The following is an 18,920-nucleotide window of genomic DNA, read 5'->3' on the forward strand; positions in this document are numbered from 1 at the left end:
ACAAGGACAAGACTGAAATCAGGGTATTAGTCCCTGGCTCCCCCCTTCTGAGGTCTCCTAGAGCTGGCTGTGCTCCTCGACTGAAGGTCACTGTTCTCAACATGGCCAATCCTTTCTTCCCCTTTCTCAGAACCAATCCTTCCCTTGTCCTTTTTCCTCTGCACCTCCTCAGCCCTGGGTACCTGTACCATCCCCTGTGGTTTTCCTACAGCCCCTCCATTTCTTGGTAAATGAACCCCATGTGAATTACCCTGGTTTGAGTGTGCCAGGTGTTCTCTTCCTAATACAGCCTTTAAACCTAAATCTTTGTGTATGTCTTTCATTATATTCTTCAAGTAAATTTCTAGATGGAGAATTTTCTAGGACATTGAGAATACCTGTTTGTTTTTTGTTTTTTGTTTTTTTCCTGCAAAAAAGCTTTATTTCGATTTGGTGTGTGGTTTGGGAGAGGGCTCCAGGGTGGTTAAAAAGCTGCCTAGTGGCTGCAGGGAGAGACTGGGGCAGAAGCCCTGGCATCATGGGGTGGCCAGAGAGGCCCCTTAAAGGCCGCGGGGCCTCAGGGTTGTGCTTGAGGGTGAGTCTTTGGACAAGATCCTAACCTAGCCCAGCTGGGGGCAGCTAAGCTGCGGAGATGAGTCAGGTGGTCCCCATCTTCTTGATGCATTTCAATTCTTCACCCAGGAAGTGGTTCTCCAGGAAGTCAGAAAGATGGGGGTCTGCACAGGCAGAACTCAGGGCATGAAGCTCCAGAAAGGCCTGGTTCCAGTTCTTCTCCAGGACCAAGGTGGCTTCCATGGCATCATGGGCTTTATCCCCACTCCAATTGGGAAGGTTTCTGCATGTCTTGGACGAGGAGGGCATAGTCACTGCACTGGTTTGGCATCTTTCAGAGATGTTCAGCACCCTCCAGCTTCTCCTCAGCCAGCTTGAGGAAGAAGGGGCCCACGTCCTCCACAGTTACATCCTCATGGTTGAAATAGGAGCCCAGAGAAAGGTAGGTGTAGGAGGCTGGCAGAGGCATGTTGACCAGGCAGCTCATGGTGGTGGCCTCCATATGAATGGAATAATTCTAATGAATCTGGGAGCTCATGGTTGATCCATAATAAGGAGCTAAGCTCAAAATAGGGTGCTGGCTGGTCCCAGAGGCAGAGGTTGGCCGAGATGATGGCTCCCAAGGTTGTGACTGGAGGAAAGTTTGGAGGTTGGTTGAAGACTGGTAGAAGGGATGCCCCAGGGTTGTTCCAACCAAACATTGTTGAGGCAAAAGACAGATCCCTGGGACCTCCCAGAACACTGCCTGAGTAAACCTGTTTTTAAGCTGTGTGAAACATGTTTTGTTGTTCAGTTTAGTTAGAATGTTTATAATCTTGGTGGTGTAAGAGGTCACCTTCTAAAAAATGTAATCTAAACTCTGGGTTCAACAAGATGGAATATACCTAAAGATTTGATAAGGATAAAGAAATTGGCAAGGAATACAGCCCACCGTTTACCCTGGTCCCTGAGAAGTTCTAGAGATCCCTAAATCTTTCTGAGCTTTTTATTTTTAATAAGCCCATTTTGTGAATGAGTTATTACTAGGATCCAACTAGAAAGTGAATTAAAGAATGAAATCTAATCAGTTGATGCTGGTTTACTGAGTAGAATAATAAGCCTTCCACATGATAGCTATTATCTGGGCTTCTGAGAACTCATTCATCCAATTTCTAACACAGGTGACCAAAATTTGTCTTCATGTTTCAACGTGAGACCCAATTCTCATGATGATGATTTCTTATACCTGAGCCCTTCTAAGATAATTTAAAACAGGTGTGGCAGATATGACTTTAAAAAACTCAAAGCCCAAGAAATACTCCATCTTTTTTTTTTAAATACTCCATCTTTTACAGGGTGAACCCTATGAAACTGATGTTTTGTGAGTTAAAAATTGTCAAATATCAGCAATTTCATATGCTTTACCCTAGTACTTTTCTCTAAATCAATTTAATTCTGTTTTGTGCCTTCGTCTTGCCATACAGGATAGAAAGATAACCTTAGCTGTTTGCAGGACTCCTCTCCACCAACTCTTCATCTACCCCTTCCTTTCTCCAACCTCCTCCCCTGCTTGAAAATATGTCAGACTTTCTGGGTGAATAGGGAGTTGGGGGGAGGAGGAGGAGAGCAACTGTTCAAGTCAATGCTGTATCTTCCATGGTCTCTGTCTGCCTCTGTTCTTCCTAGGCTATTCTGGGAGCATGGGAATCGAGAAGCTGCCTAGGGATCTGTCTGGCTGGGAAAACTGGTCAGCAGTTTCTTCTCTGAGGTCTTACTGTTCCCATAGTTGCAGAGCTGTAAGTAAAAAGGGGTTTCCAGATGATCATGCCGAGGCTTACCACAAAGGAAATGGATCACTGTCCACAGTCCCTGGAACATCATAGGTACTCAGTAAATATTGATTGAAAGAATAAATAAATGATCTGAAGTTGCCAACCTAAGCAGATGAAGTAGAGTGAGCAGAAAAAGAGCAACAGCAAACGCTTACAGGACTCTTCACGTGACAGGCATTGTTCCAGTCGCTTTGCATAAATTAACTCCGTTCTTTTTTTCTTTTTTTTTTTAAAGATTTAAAAAAAAAATCATTTATTTGACAGAGATCACAAGTAGGCAGAGAGGCAGGCACAGAGAGTGGGGGAAAAAGAAGGCTCCCTGCTGAGCAGAGAGCCTGATGCTGGGCTCCATCCCAGGACCCTGGGATCATGACCTGAGCGGAAGGCAGAGGCTTAACCCACTGAGCTACCCAGGCGTCCCAAATTAACTCTGTTCTTGCAATGACCCCAAGACTAAGGTAACTGAGTAGAACTAAAGCATTTTCTCAAGTGTGTGGCCAAAAGCCCTATCTGCTTAAGTTCTAATCCACGCTGTCCCCCAAGCCTGGAATCACAGATGCATTCTAACTTTGGAGAGGAGGTAGGCTTTCGATGTCCTTGGGTGTTTCATTGAGCTTCAACACAGATTTTGCTAGGGACATTTCTCTATGATATGATCACTAACAAAGCCCGTACAACCTCCGGCTTGCAGCAGCCCGCTGGCACTCCCCTCTGGCACACTTCGCAGGACTGGTCATGTGAGAGAGACCGCTAACAGCAACAATTGCTGGGTGATGAATGGCTAGAAGTAGGGCAGCTCAAAGCATGACGGAGACAAGGAATGCAATCAGGAAGTGCTGACCTGGGACTTGAAGTGGGGTAAGTTGAGCCGTGATGGATGGAGGGCGACAACTGTGCGAACAGCATGCTGGCACACACCAGCCGAGAAGCGCTGCTTCATTTGAACTGAAACAGGCAGCTTGAGAGGCAAGCAGTGACCAAAGCCACAAACCAAAATACAAACCTTTCATTAATCTTTCCAGCCACACTCACACTTTTGGGTAGTGTTGTTCAGCATCATCCTTCAATATGATTAAAAAAACCACCACCACCAACAACAACAAAACCCCAAAACAACCATGATGCAGAACAATGGGCCTGGGGCCATGCACTATGGGACTTTTGAGGGAAGAACAGGCAGAAGGGGCTTCGAGCTGATATCTAATGAGCCCATCTCCAAACAAAGGCTTCTGTTTGATTTTTGGAATGACAGTTCTAGAATGCACTGAGCTGTTTGTGCATGAGAGCAGAGTATGGATGGTTCCCTTTTTTTCACACCTCAAAGTCAAGGGCTCCCTCTGTTATTTCTCCCCTTCCCCACTGTGGTCCTACCTCTTGGATCTCATCCCAGGTCAGAGATCTGGGTGTATGGGGTCACAGGGGACTCCACCAACAAGAACATGATGACCCTGAGCAGTTAGTGGAAGGTTGGGTCCATGATGTAGGCGCCATGTTGTTCTGGATGCACTTGCACCACTTACAAGGAGAAGACCCTTCATGTGTCTGTTGTGACTTTTCAATAAGGCCTCAAATAAGACTTAAAATTGTTGTTTAAAAATTGATCCCCTCTTTTGGGGCATTGGGCTCCCTGCTCGGTGGGAAGTCTGCTTTTCCCTTTCTCTCTACCCCTCCCCACTGCTTGTGCTCTCTCTCTCTCTCTTTCTTTCTCTCTCTCAAATAAATAAACTCTCTAGAAAAAAATTAACCTCCCTTCAGATACATGGTTTGCAAATATTTTCTCCCATTTTGTAGGTTGTCTTTTCAGTCTGTTGATTGCTTCCTTTGCTGTGCAGAAGCTTTTCAGTTTGATGTAGTCCTACTTGTCAATTTCTGCTCTTGCTGCCTGTGCTTTTGGTATGATATCCAAGAAGTCATTACCAAGGCCAATGTCAAGGAGCTTTTCTCTTATACTTTTCCCTAGAAGTTTTACAGTTTCACATCTTAAATTTAAGTCTTTAACCCTCTTTGGGGGCAGGGAGAGTGGGGTTGGAAGAGGGATGGAGGAAAAAGGAGAGCAAATCTTAAGCAGGATCCATGCCCAGTGTGGAGCCTAACATGGAGCTTGATATCATGGCTTAGCCAAAATCAAGAGCTGGGCACTTAATGGACTGAGCCACCCAGGCACCCCAAGTCTTTAACCTGTTTTGAGTTGATCTTAGTGTATGTTGTAAAGTAGGGACCCAATTTCGTTTTTTTGCACATGGATGTCCAGTTTTCTCAGCACCATTTACTGAAAAGATTGTCTTTTTTCTCTTGTGTATTCTCAGCACTATTGTCAAAGATCAATTGATCATATATGTATGGGTTTGTTTTGGGGCTTTCTATTCCATTCCATTGGTCTATATGTCTATCTTTATGCCAGTATAATACTGTTTTAATTACTATAACCTGTAATATGTTTTGAAATCAGGAAGGGTTTGTGTTTTGTTTTGTTTTTTAAAGATTTTATTTATCTGAGAGAAGGACAGAGCACAAGCAGGGGGAGGGGCAGAGAGAGATGGAGAAGCAGACTCCCTGCTAGGCATGGGGCTCAATCCTGGGACCCTTGAGATCATGATCTGAACTGAAGATAGCTGCTTACCTGACTGAGCCATCCAGGCACTCTGAAATTGGGAAGTATGAATATCTTCATTTTTGTTCTTCTTTCTCAAGATTACTTTGACTAATTTGTGTCTTTTGTGGTTCCCTATGAATTTTAGGATTATTTCCTCTATTTCAGTAAAGAAAAAGTCATTGAATTTTGATGGGGATAGCATTGACTCTGTAGATCTCTTTGGAAAGTACAAACTTTTTTGGGTACAAATGTTTTTAGAATATTAAGACTTCTGAAAATAGAACTCAACAGTAAAAACAAAACAAAACAAAACCCCAAAACCATGAATAATCTACATTAAAATGCACAAAGGCCTTAAACAGACATTTCTCCAAAGAACATATACAAATGGCCAACAGGTATATAAAAAGGTACCCAGGGCTCCTGGCTGGCTCAGTGGGTAAAGTATGCAACTCTTGATCTCAGGGTCATGAGTTCAAACCCCATATTGGGTGTAGAGCTTAGTTAAAAAAAAAAGATGATTAACATCAATAATTATTAGGGAATGCAAATCAAAACACAAAGAGATAACACTTCATATCCGTGAATAGCTATAATAAAATAGGATATCTGTCATCTTTTAGAGTTGTAGGAGTTCTTTACCTAAATATAAATACTTGGTTGGATACGTGTATTGCAAGTTTTTCCCCCAGCTTTACCCTGCATTTCCTTCTTTTAGTGGTGTTTTTTTGTCTAAGAGAAAGTCCTAATTTTAATTAAGTACAACTTTTTTTGTTTCATACTTATACTTTTTTTTCTTATTTTATATTTTATACCTTAAGATTATGAAGATATTCTCCTAGGTTTTCCTGAAAAACATTATTTTACTTTTCATATCTAGGGCTACAATCCATTTCAAATTAATTTTTGTGCATCTCATGTGAACGAGGCTTCACCTTCCCCTTGTCCGATTGATCCACTGCTATTTACTGAAAGGCCAGAATGCATAAATTTAAACTATGAATATAATGTGAGGAATGGAAGGCAGTGGTGTCCCAACATTAGAGAACGGAAGGGAATGCCACAAGGAGCAGTATGTTTAGGAATGAGTAAATAGGTCCGCTTGAGGTGGGTATCTAACTTTAACATCCATGGTATTACCTGGTAAAAACACTGATTCCCCCGCCCCCACCCCCCTTCAATCAGGTCTAATGTAGATCACAAGTAATTTGTGGACTGTACTTTTGAGAAATGTTGGTAAAAGCATGCAGGTGCTGTACATCTGTCTTTTTCAGATCATGCCGATATAATTACTTTTAAAACTTTATGGCGTTCCCGAGTGTCCATTTATAACCCATTCCGTGGTATAGAAGTCAGACTCACAAATCTCTTTGAAATAAGCTTTCCTCTATCTTGGACTCTGTAAAACCGCTGTGGGACCGACCATGACCTTAGATCCTTAGAAGCCTTGTTGCTGCAACAAAGAAAGTCTGTGAGACACATTCTTAAAATCCTTAGAAGCCTTTCTGTCTGTCTGCAGGATCTATGAGGCACTGCCTTAAGTCTCCTTGACTTCTAAATAAAGGATCTTACGGCTGTATCCTAGACTTGGTCTCTGCTCTGGAGCCCTTTGAGAATAGTTTGCCACTTACAGTACACTCCTACAGCTTGATGAGACCAGATTAACGACAGGATTTATGCGAAGAAATAGGGACAGAGTTGAGGGATCATTCAAACCAGAAGCTGTTGTATAATGCTTCAGCTCCTGACTTGAACTCCTTTTAAACCAAACATTTTTTCTTTTTTTTCCTTTTTTTAAGATTTATTTAAGTGAGAGAAAGTGAGAGTGTGTGCACACGTGCATGAGCAGGGGGAGGAGCAGAGGGAGAAGCAGAGGGAGAAGCTGACACCCCGCTGAGCAGGGAGGCCGAATTAGGATTTGATCCCAGGACCCTGTAATCATGATCTGAGCCCAAGGCAGACAGTCAACCGACTGAGCCACCCAAGTGCCCAAAACAATTTTTTTTCTTTCAGAGATATCCATTATTTCTCTTTTCCCAATATTAAATAACTTTTCACAAAAGTATTTATAGATTGGGGGGGGGGCATTATTCATGCTTGGATCTGGGTTTTTTACCAATCTTGACATTGTATCCTCTACTGTCAGACTAGGAGCTGAAAGGAGTTTGGTGCTGTTGACCCTCCTGCTCTTGTCATCTTGGTTTCTTTCAACCTCCTGCACCAGCGGGAATTCAGATCTCCCATAACAGTCTCAATGCACTCAAAGTGAGGAAATAAAGTAATAAAAGAGTGAGTTTTAAAGTCAAAGAAGGAAAAACATGGTTTAAAAAAATCCCTTTCTGAGGCTTTTAGTTAACTGTAGGAATCTCCTTTCTTTCCTGGCAATTTCATAGCAAGTGGATTCTGATAAATCCTTGCATGAGCTTTTAAGAATGATGACTACATCTTGGTCAGTGTTTAAATTCAGTTCGTTGTTTCTGCATATTCTGCTCTTCTTTATTGTTGTCATTGAACTATTAGAACTGATTCGTAAGAACATAATACAGAACTAATGATCTATTTACCCATTATTTGGTGGAGAGTAGCACCAATGGAGGTTTTGTGGGAGGCTATTGTTTTACCTTAGTTTTTGCTGACCTGAAATGAAATACATCTTAAGATTGAGTTCTACTCTGTGATTGGTGCTGTAAGGCAAGTCCATCTGCAAACAGATCTTTTGACAATCACTGATGTCATTACTCAGGCACAATAGAAAATGAGACTGATGTGCAATACTTAGAAGACTAGGGTCCCTCATCAACAAACCCTCATTGAGTTGTGATTTTTGATGAGATGCTAAAAAACACTGAGCTTTTTCTAGGTTTTGAAAGTCAGAGCTCACAATCATTTTACATGCAAAAAATAGGTTACTCACTGGATTAAATGTATAAGTAAAATTTTTGGTCGCTTAAGGAAATGAATGTTTTGTGAACGTGACAAATCACTAAAACAAAAATAAAGAAATTTAAATAACAGAAAATTGTAAATGAACACAAAAGTCTTGGGGGATGAGATGATTTCTGTGGTTTCTTCTAGATCTAACATAAATTTTCCATAGTCCTGAAAAATTAGATCAATGAGAATTCACAAAAAAAGATAAAGATCAAAGTATTACATCCATGCCCTAGAAAATATGGGAAAACATGAGTGAAGAGCATAACTGAGCTGAAGCACCTGACTTCCAAGACTTTCTCTTCAACTTGCCAAGAAAGCATAACTCTGTCCTCAAAAACATGTAAGCCACAGAAGATAATTCTGAGAAGTGAGCAAAAGGAAGGGTAAGCCAATATTCCTATCAAACATTTCTCCCTGGGAGGCAAAATAAGTTTTGGTGTCATCAAAGATATACTTTGGGGACACCAGGGTGGCTCAGTCAGTTAAATGTCCAACTATTGATCTCAGGTCAGAGCTTGATCTCAGGGTCGTGAGTTCAAGCCCCATGTTGGGCTCCATGTTGAGTACAGAGCCTACTTTAAAAATATATATCAATAAAAGGATATAATTTGGGTGGATAGTGATGGATTTAGTCTGATATAAACCAGATCCACTCTAAAGCAATTTTACTGAATGCCTTAAATGTATCAAGTTAGTTGGGTAAACATCTGCCCCAGTTTGCCTAGGACCATGGGGTTTTTCAGGATAGGAGGCTTTGAGTGATAAAACTGGGAAAACCTCAGGCTGTTTTGCACAAGTTGGTCACCATAGTTATGAGAACTAAGCAGAGGTCAGATACCCTTGGTACAGATCCATCAGTATAGTCAGTAGAGTATAGCCCTCCTCTTGTTCAGTGGCTTGAGAAAACACAAAATGGCCAGATGGGAGCCTCAATTTCCAGTTCAAACTGAGTCACGTTGGGTCTCCTGGGAGAAACCTTCCTCCTTTGGGAACTAAGACTTCTAAATCTGAAGAGAGCAGAAGCAAAACTTTGTAAGTAGATGCTCCTCTCCTGTCTTCCCCTTCATTTCTGCACCTATATAATCTATGGGGAAAAAAGCCATACATTTTGGTAGCTGACTCAGAGTATATATTACACTTCCAGAAAGAGCACATTCATGTTGCGAGGTATCATCTTTGTCTCTCATTTGTCACCAAAACAGGGTCTTTGATAGCCATTCCAACCATTCTGTAATGTCAGCTATTTCTAGTAAATCCCTTGGGTCTTAGTCCATTGCTTTACTCTTTTTGTTGCGAAATGAGGTCTTTTGTCAGAACAATATTGTCTGGGATTCTGGGATAGTGAATAGGCATTCACTAAATACACAGATGGTGATAATGGCAGAAGTGTTGCCTGCAGGGAAGCAAATCCACATTTAGAATGAGTATCTATTCTAGTGAGGGCCAATCACTGCTTCCTTTATGATGGAAGGTGTTTAAGAAAAATCAGCCTGCTATCTGATGGCTGCTGTTCCACCCATGGTATGGTGCTGTGTACCAGGGTTCCATGTAGGTTTCTACTGGTTGGTAGGTTGGGCACTTAGCAGTGGTGGTAGCTAGATTAGTCCTGGCGAGAAGTCTCCATGCTTGAAAACTTGCATAATCTCCATCCCTCCTAACTGTGTCCATTTTATTTATGAGCTCATTTAACAAATTGCAGGTTGGGCAAGGAAAGAGTTGGTATACCTGTAGTTACGGCTCCTCTTGCTCCTTTGATTATAAAGAACAGCAATCTTGTGCCCTCGATGAACATTGACATGGAAAAGAAATGTCCTTACATTTTATGTCGATTATTAAGTAGACATATCCACATGCCTCTCTCCCAAACCTCCTTGTTATTAGTTCTTCAATCTTGCACCTTCTAGGTCACTAACCTTCACCCATGAATCTGTGTAGACCTAAATACATAAGCATCTCTCCTTCAGGCAAAGTGCACACCAAATGTATGGCTTGATTTCCTGTCCACTCGGAAGATTTATCTTTCCTATCATCCTTCAGGGCCACCCTTGAATGGGGTTATGATTCTGCAACAGTTGACTTTCAGCTGGTGCTCACATATCATGTAGTTGCATCTCTAAGCCAGACTCAAATTTTTTGCTTCCTCGATCAAGTGGAATTTCATATGAGACTATAGGTGTGAATGAAGCAGAGGTGGCACTGGAGTAGACAGCACGTTTGTGTAACTCATTTGTGCTTTCAGAAACTGCTCAAGCTAGATCTTACATATGGCTTATGTAAGATCTAGCTTGATGATGAACATCCTTTCCCTCACCCAAAATGGGTTGATGGGTTGGATTACATCTAATTTATAATGGGCAGCTCAGGTCACCTGGTCACTTGGTGTCATTTCATGGTCAGGTACTTGAACTTGATTAGGGCACAGTGGCATTCAGTATGTCCCAAAACCTAGATGTCTGCACTCTGATTCTTCTGTTGAGACTTACCAGAGGCTATCTACAGTTTTCTCATCTTCTGCGGATGACAATGCCTCCAGCATTATTGAATCTGCTGAGTCATAAGGTTCAACTGATGATAGGGCACAAAAGCCCTGGATGGAGTTCTTTCTTGTCCTCAGCCCCACTTGAAGTTAGCAAACTAAATCATTCAGTAAATTAGAGTAGCAGACCCAGATGTGATATCTATCAGCCTCAGAGTCCAAAGTTACTCAGGACGGCTATTTTTTAGGTATCAACTCGACTAAGCCACAGTATCCAAATATTTGGTCAAACATTATTCTAGGTGATTCTATGAAAATAGTTTTTAGATGGAATTAACATACAAATCAGCAGATTTGGGGTAAAGCTAATTGTCCTTCATAAAGTGGCTAGCCTCACCTAACCAGCTAAAGGTCTTACTGGAGAAAGCCTGACCTCCCTGGGAGAATAGGAGTCCTCCCAGTAGCCTACTTTGGGACTTGAACTGCAACATTGGCTCTTCTCTGAGTCCTCATCCTGCCTGCTCACCCATAATATTTTGGACTTGCTAGTTTCTAGAACTACAGAAGTTAAGGAATCATGAATTCCTTAAATCTCTCTCTCTCTCTTTCTCTTTCTCAATATATATTATAACCTATTGGTTCTATTTCTCTGGAGAATGTGAACTAATACAGTTGCCTCTTCCATAGTGGCAGGGGTTGCAAAAATGTACCAACTTGGCCCTCTCTCGGGAATACAGATTATACTGTAATCCAAGGGAGGAACTGCAAAATGAGAAAACAAAGGGACCAGGCTGGAACCCTGAGGGACAGCAAAAGGAAAGGGACAGAGAAGAGAAACTCAAAAGGAGACTGAGAAGGAGCTTCAGGCTACAGAGAAGAAGAGGCAAAAGAGCTATGTTGGTATGGTCCCTGAAGTCAAGTAAAGAGCATTTCCAGAAGTAATCAGTGGTGTCAAGTGACAAAGAGAGGTTAGCAGGGGAGGAATCATTGATGAGAAGTGTTTCAGAAACCAGTTGTGGTCACAGATTGCTGTAGTATAAGGAGTAAGTGAATGAATAGTGAGAATAGAGTCAAGTAAGTTGTCTCTTAACCAAGCAATCAACCAACCAATAAAAAACCTGGCATTGGAAGAAATGGGGTAGTCTAGAGTTTGAAGGAATGTCTCTTCTCCCTCCATTTGAGTGGAGAGAGCCCTGAATGCATGGATGGCTGACAGAGAGGGAAAGAGTGAAGAAACAGACAGAAAGGGTATTGCTGATTAAATAAGGTCCCTGACGAGGCCAGGAGAGCTGACATTCAGAGTTCTGTGTATGAGTCAGCATCCAGAGGAATTATTCTACAGCCTTCACAGGATGATTATTTATAATGGAGTTTGCAATCTGTTTACCTTGTCTCATAAGTACAAAGTTTCCCAAACAGGGGCACCTCAATGGCTCAGTTGGTTAAGTGTCTGCCTTTGGTTCAGGTCATGATCCTGGGGTCCTGGGATGGAGTCCTGCATTGGTCTCCCTGTTCAGTGGGGAGTCTGCTTCCCCCTCTCTCTCCCTGCCTCTTCCCTCTGAGCACGGGACACTTGGACACTTAAATGACTGTGCCACCCAGGTGCCCCTGGCAACAAAAATTTTTAGATGTACATTTTATATTTAAATACCTAATGTGATGCTATACATGTTGCAAATATTGCTTATTTTGTTTGATTTGATCTGGCCTCAACAGGTCACACTCTTAAGAATTATTTGAGTAGGAGTGGTGATGGTTTATGCCGAAATGTCCATGTTCTCTTGCCTGAGTCCTCAGGCCATGGTTCATCCTTGCAACATGGCTGGTTAGGATAACACTTGTAGACAATAGTGTGAAAGAGAGTTTTGTTTAGTTTTTGTTGTTGTTGTGTTTTGTTTTGTTTAATGTGACACTAAGCAGCCTGCGTGTTGACCACTTTTTTTCTTTAGACCTTATTAAATAGCTAATACTAATGAACAGGTGAAACCTACCAAACAAGTGACCCTTGTCATGGGAAGACTCAAGAAAGAAAAGTTAATCTTCTTTGACCTTGAGCATTATTTAGATCTCTGATTAGTAAAAGTGTAGCATCGGTTGTTAGGGTGCCATTAAAATGTTAAGAGAGGACCCCAAAGATGAGGCGAGAACTGAAACGTAAGACGGGTAGTAATTGGATTAGAGAAAGGAGAACACTGTGAGGGTCATTTTCCTAAAGTCTTCAAGTACTTACAAAGAAATGTATCAGAAGATTCAAGAAAAGGTTTAAAACCACACTGACTTTGGTCCTTACATTTTTGTGTTTTCTGCAAATTTCCTATTAACAAACATATGTTTCTTTTGGATTTTTTTCTTCAGTGTTTTATTGTGGAAAAATTTCAGATGTACAGAAAATTTGAAAAACAGTGTAATATACACCTGCATGCCTACCTCTTAGACTCAACAGTTGTTGACATTTCCCCATATTTCCTTTATTTATATATAATTTTGGGGAATCATTTGAAAGTATGTTATAGACATCATGATTTTTCATCTAAATACTTCAACAGGTGTTTCTGAAAAATAAAGGGATCAGACATGTTTATTTATTGCCATCACATATATTGCTACGCACCAGAAAATTAGCAGTCATCCTCTAGTATTATCCAATACTCATTCCATATTCAGATAACCCCAATTTGTACCCCAAATGTCTTTCATAACATTCTTTGCATGATGATCCAATCAAGGGTAACTTATCACATTTCTTTGTTCTGTCTCTTTAATATGTAGCAGTCCTGCCAGCTTCCTGAGTTAAAGTCAGAAAGAATAGATGATAAAAAACAGAACGTTATCTAAAATTTTTGCATATGTTACTTCATTTGGCATTTATAATCCTGCTTATGATAAAAATGTGCACAGATTTTTAAAAATGGCAAAAATTTTAAAATGTTACCTCTGGTAACTCTATAGCTGTATAGGTAATAAACTTATTTATTTACTTACTTATTTTGCTTCTTTCTATTTATTTATTTTTCTTTGCCAAGTGTATTTTAACAATGAATGTGTAATTAAAAAGGTGTCCAAGATGGAGGTTAGACTAACAGAAGGATTACATTGGGGAGGGGGGGTTTACTAAACATTTTAACTGTGAAGTCAATGTTTGAGGAAGAATGTTGAATTGTACGTAACTTTTTTTTTTTTTTTTTAAGGGAAAAGAACCATTTCTGCCTAATGGGTAGGGGTAGGAGTGGTTTGGCCTGAGGTGAAAGGAGAGATATCAGCTCTCTCTTTTTTAACACTGTTCAAGCAGTTTATCCACTAGCCTACTGGCATGTCAGGGTTAGAGTGGAAGAAGCTTGGATTTGGGAATTTCAGATTCAGCTCTGCCACTAACGAGCCATTTGACCTAAGCAGGTTACTTGACTTCTGGAGACAGCTTTCTCAACCGTAAAATGGGCATAATTATGTCTCACTCAACTGTTGTTAGAATTAGCAATTTTAAGCAGTATATAAAAAGCAGCTGATATCATATTTATACTTCAGATATAATTTAGTTTAAACAACACATGGTTTAATATTCATATTGTAAGAACCTGTCATAAGGTGGTTGGTTAGTCTATAATAACATTATTACCATCTTATTTCAGAATATTTAAAAATACATAATCTCAGGGCACCTGGCTGGCTCAATTAGTAGAGCATGTGACTCTTGATCTTGGAGATGTGAGTTCAAGCCCCATGTTGGGTGTAGAGATTACTTTAAACACACACACACACACACACACACACACAATCTCATTTAATTTTCACACTAATGCTTAAAGCTAAGTACTCTTATCTGCTGTAATCATGGAGGAACCTAAAACTCTGAGAAGTAAAGTGACTTGTCCAAAGTCACACAGCTAGGAAGGAGCACAGCTAGGGGGCAAAACCAGGTTCTGTGATTACAAATTCAATTATTTAACAAAAGTCCTTATAAAATCATGGAGTCAGGTATCAAAGAGGCTTTAAATTTAAAGGTCGTTTCTTCCAGTTACTATGTATACTAAGACAAAGTGTATGTTTTCAATACTGAATTCATTTTTCTTTCTTTTTTTCAAAATTTAAATTCAATTAGCCAATATATAGTACATCACTGGTTTCAGAGATAGTGTTCAGCAACTGTGTTGCGTAGAACACCCAGTGCTCATCATATCATGTATCCTTCTTAATGCACATCACCCAATTTTCCCATTTCCCCACCCAATTCCTCTTTAACAACCCTCAGTTTGATTCCCATAGCTAAGAGTCTCTCATAGTTTGTTTCCTACTCTGATTTCTTCCCACTGTTTTCCCTCCCTTTCCTTGTAGTCTTCTGCACTGTATCTTATATTCCACATGAGTGAAACCATATGATAACTGTCTTTCTCCAATTGACTTATTTCCCTTAGCAAAATACCCTCAAGTTCTATCCACACGGATGTAAATGGTAAGTATTCATCTTTTCTGATGGTTGAGTAATATTCCATTGTATACATATTTACACCACCTCTTCTTTATCCATTCATCTGTTGATGGACATCTTGTCCTCTTTCATAATGTGGCTATTGTGAACATTGCTGCTATGAACATTGGGGTGCAGGTACCCCTTTGTTTCACTACATCTGTATCTTTGGGGTAAATACCCAGTAGTGCAATTGCTGGGTTGTAAGGGCACTCTCTTTTTAACTTCTTGAGGAACCTAAATACTCTTTTCCAGAATGGCTGTACCAGCTTGCATTCCCACCAACAGCATAAGAGGGTTCCCTTTCTCCACATCCTCACCAACTTTTGTTGTTTTCTGTCTTGTTAATTTTAGCCATTCTGACTGATGTAAGATGGTACTTCATTGTGGTTTTGATTTGTATTTCACAGATAACAAGTGATGTTGAGCATTTTATCATGTGTCTGTTAACCATTTGTATGTTTGTTTGTTTGTTTGTTTGTTTTTGGGAGAAGTGTCTGTTCATGTCTTCTGCTCATTTCTTGACTGGATTATTTGATTTTTGGGTGTTGAATTTGATAAGTTCTTTACAGATCTTTGATACTAGCCCTTTATCTGAGTTGTCATTTGCAAATATCTTCTCCCATTCTGTAGGTTGCCTTTTAGTCTTGTTGACTGCTTCCTTTGCTGTGCAGAAGATTTTATCTTGATGAAGTCCAAATAGTTCATTTTTGCTTTTGTTTCCTTTGCCTTTAGAGACATGTTTAGCAAGAAGTTGCTGTGGCTGAGGTCAAAGAGGTTGCTGCCTTTGTTCTCCTCTAAGATTTTGATGGATTCCTGTCACACATTTAAGTCTTTGATTCATTTTGAGTTTATCGTTGTGTTTGGTATAAGAGAATGGTCCAGTTTCATTCTTCTGCAAGTGGCTGGCCAATTTTCCCAGAAGGATTTATTGAAGAGACTGTTCTTTTCCCATTTCAATACTGAATTCTATTAGAGTTTACAGGACAGTGGCTGATAGCCATTTTCAAATTGCTGATTTAGTTGAATGTTATATGTGTGCTCCTTATTTATGCTAATGACAGAAAAGACATCTTGAGTAAGTGAAACCTACATATAAATGAAAATTTAGGTTTTAAATGTTTGTGTACCTAAAGGTTTATACTTTGGAAGTTAACATAGTACAGTGGCACACGCGTGGAATTGGAGTCTGGGTTTAGATGCTGGTTTTTAAGTTCTGTGCCCTTAAGCTAGTTATCCAGTGTAAGCCTAGTACTATACTATAGGGTGGCTTTGGTAATTGTGTGAACTAGTGTACAATAAACACTTGCACTGTGCATAGATACGATCAGTACTGATTTGTCTTTCCTCATTTAATCTACAAGTTTTCGATCCTTGGACAAGACTTTGAAGATGGGAGACATGAAGGTGGTTTCGATAATATTAAATTATGCTATCAAGTAGCTTTATATCACTACCCAATCCTGCCCATGTTTCCCTTGAAGACTTCCCCCAGTGAAGTCTTGGGGTTGTATGGGTAACGTTGGAAATCCTTTCTGCTTATATGAGACTCTCGTATTTCTTGCAGCTATTTAGAAGTGGAAGAAAGATTGTTCTGCTTATCTATTATTGATTAACAAACCACTTAAAAATCATAAAAATTATATGGGGGCAGAAATTCACTTGGGGCTTGGCTGGATGGATTATTCTCCTCCACGTGGTATTGAGGACCCCTTGGTGGTATTTAACTTGTGGCCTGGGTGATCTGGGGTTCTAGAAGGCTTCGTTCATATATCTGGCACAGTGGTAGGTACAGTTAGAAGGCTAGGCCCAGGTGGGTCCTCCCCCCACACCTCCAACTCCCATGTAGTCTCACAACCTCTCCACATGGTCTCTCCAGCAAGGTAGTTGGACTTCTCCCACAGTAGCTCAGGGTTCTAAGATCAATGGTTCCAAGGGACAGGAAGTGGAGCTGCCTGTCTCTTACAGTCTGGGCCCAGAACTTGGGATATTTACTTCTAACGTATCCTATTAGTCACAGCAGTCACAGAGCCCTCCCACATTCAAGAGTAGGAGACACAGACCCTACCTCTTTGTGCAAAGATTGGTAACAATTTGTCATGAAAGCACTTGAATACCATATGCTTGAAGCAACTACATGTCAAAGGGGGCACAGTTCAGATTCAAATAAGCACAGTTATGTGCCAGATACTTTGTTGGAATAGTTGATTACTTGTAGATCAGCTCCTGCAGATGTTCCCAAGTGCTTCCGCATTCCATTACTTGGGAAGAGAAGTATACCTGGAATCTGCCCTTTACTTTCAGTTCTGTGAATCGCTTCATTATACTTTCACCTCACATTCATGATCTGGTGGAGATGTAATCCTTTACTCACATATTACTCAGATCTCTACATAACTCACCACTTCTGGGAAATCTTCCCTGGATAAAACAGGAATAGCCAGCTCCTTCTCTCTCCACTGGAGAGATGTGTATTGTGTCTTTAAAACTTTTCCAAAATTCAGAACAAAGAGAATTATTATCGGGAGGCACGCTCCAGTAAATTGCACTTTGTTAAATTAAAAAAAGAGACACACACACACACACACACACACAGTCCTCTTAGGTAACAGTGTTACACTTCAAAATTTTCAATTTAATTTATTTCTTAGTTGTTACAATTAGAGATACCTCAGATGCTAATAATCCTTTTTAGCAGGTTAGTTGCTCTCTCAGTAGCTTTGGAAGGTAGTAAGCAGCCACCAAAATTAATTATGTTTTAAGTTAATTATACATGCTAATTATAGTTAATTGTACTATATTTCAAAACTTAGAGGATATGTCTTAGTTCTTAATAGACATATTAAGTTCTTACCATGCATAACAGTTCTAGTTAGTGTTTTTGTTAAGATGAGAATAAATAGGAAGCTTATAAAAATGAAGCAACTAATCACTCTCCTTTTAAGTCAAAGTTCAATCACCCAGAAAAACCTAAATAGCTGATACATTTATGCTTCTTTGTTTCAGACTGCAGAGTACAAAAATAAGTGTACTTTGATTGTAAAACTTAGTGTATTTAGGGTAAACATGTCCCCAAACTCCTCTTATTGTCTTATGTATAAATGTACTTAAATATTACTGTCTCTAAAATGACACTGAGGTTTTACTCTAGTCATGAAAATTATAGAAATTTTTATTCTAGCCTAGAACGTGCTTTAGTACTAACCCAAGGGAATTAGGTGGCTATTTGTAAGCTAATAAAGAGTCCTTAAACTCCATTATACAAATGATGCACTGCCCCCTTTGTATTGGGTCTAATGGCTTCCCTCTTCAATAGAGCTGGATCCTTGGGCACACACTCAGGAGACATCCAATGGTTTAGAGGTAGATTGCTTTGGGGGCACTGGAGCAGCTGAGGGACTGAATTACACTACTGAGAAAGGAAAAAGGAGGACAGTTAAAATAAGACAGAATTCATCTTTGGAGGACATAGTGGCTGCAGACTGGCAGAATTTTCAACATCTCAGGCTGTGAGATGAAAACACATAATTTTGTGAAATTATTATTTCACATTAAATTAATTAATTAAATTAATAAATTATTATTTTACATAATTATGTGAAGACACATAATTTTCAGTTTTCATTTGTATTTTGGGGGTGCTCTAGAAAGCTTAGACAAAAATAATTAAATTCAAATGTCAAGTGCATTTTTAGCCAGCCCATTTACAGGAGATTCTCTGTTGGTGTAGGAACTGTTCTGATGTTCATTCCTTGAAGACTGCTGCTATTCCCTCCAGGTCAGGATGTAGGGGGAGGAGTTAGTGAAGAGTCCCTAATTTTACTTATCTCAGTCCCCATCTTCAAATGATTGAAAGCGTTTCAATCATTTTGAGTTTCCATAACGTTTGAGGAGAGCTTGGGGTGTTTGTGTGTGTTCTGGGCAGTGCCTGGCATTTTGCAAGGGACTGATGAGCAATCAGTAATGATAATCAGCACCTCTCCTTTGCCAGTAGACCAGGAAGATCGCTGCTATCCTCTCAGCAAAGAGCGAACTAATAAGCAGGGATTCGGGCCAACCTCTTCTTTCCGTTGCAGCTTCTTGTTATTTACT

At 40.1% G+C, this 18,920-nt stretch overlaps 1 pseudogene; it reads right to left on the reverse strand.

Moving 5' to 3' along the window:
- Positions 1 to 246: 246 nt before the first annotated feature.
- Positions 247 to 1,090, reverse strand: LOC101685237 (annotated as a pseudogene).
- Between the last annotated feature and the right edge of the window lie 17,830 nt (positions 1,091 to 18,920).

This window comes from Mustela putorius, unplaced genomic scaffold, assembly GCF_011764305.1.
Source record: "Mustela putorius furo isolate JIRA1106 unplaced genomic scaffold, ASM1176430v1.1 tig00000129_pilon_pilon_pilon, whole genome shotgun sequence".
Taxonomy (NCBI): Eukaryota; Metazoa; Chordata; class Mammalia; order Carnivora; family Mustelidae; genus Mustela; species Mustela putorius.